Genomic DNA, 406 nt, shown 5'->3' on the forward strand with positions numbered 1-406 from the left:
TAAATAGCTTAAAACTAAGAGAGAGAAAAAGATATTTCAAAGAGCCTGCCAAAACTGCACTAAAAGAATAACCACATGCTACCATACTGTTATATAAGATTCTAATTTTCTGCCCCTAAATTTTGTTGATTCTATTTGTAAGGATATCGAACACTGAATTAAAAATCTAATCAAGATAATTTTCACTGGTATATTTATTTTCATTTTCAAACAGTTAGCATAGAGAACCAGAAATTCACATTTTACTCAAGGGACCTGGGTAGGGGTGGGGGACTTAGGGGTGAGGTCACCAGTTCTTTTTTTTTTTTAATGTTTTTTCATCTGTTTATTAAAGTATAGTTGATTTACAATGTTGTGTTAGTTTCTGGTGTAGAGCAAAGTGATTCAGTTATATATATATATATAT

The 406-nt window shown here is 30.5% G+C and overlaps 2 protein-coding genes across 2 annotated transcripts in view; one reads left to right on the forward strand and one right to left on the reverse strand.

Moving 5' to 3' along the window:
• MED12L (mediator complex subunit 12L) overlaps positions 1–406 on the reverse strand; it is a 335,022-nt gene that overhangs the window by 134,500 nt on the left and 200,116 nt on the right. The gene's annotated exons all lie outside the window — the stretch shown is intronic.
• The window catches only part of GPR87 (G protein-coupled receptor 87), a 25,154-nt gene that overhangs the window by 22,767 nt on the left and 1,981 nt on the right, over positions 1–406 (forward strand). The window lies entirely within an intron of this gene.

Source organism: Lipotes vexillifer, unplaced genomic scaffold, assembly GCF_000442215.2.
Source record: "Lipotes vexillifer unplaced genomic scaffold, Lipotes_vexillifer_v1.1 scaffold727, whole genome shotgun sequence".
NCBI classification, from domain to species: domain Eukaryota; kingdom Metazoa; phylum Chordata; class Mammalia; order Artiodactyla; family Lipotidae; genus Lipotes; species Lipotes vexillifer.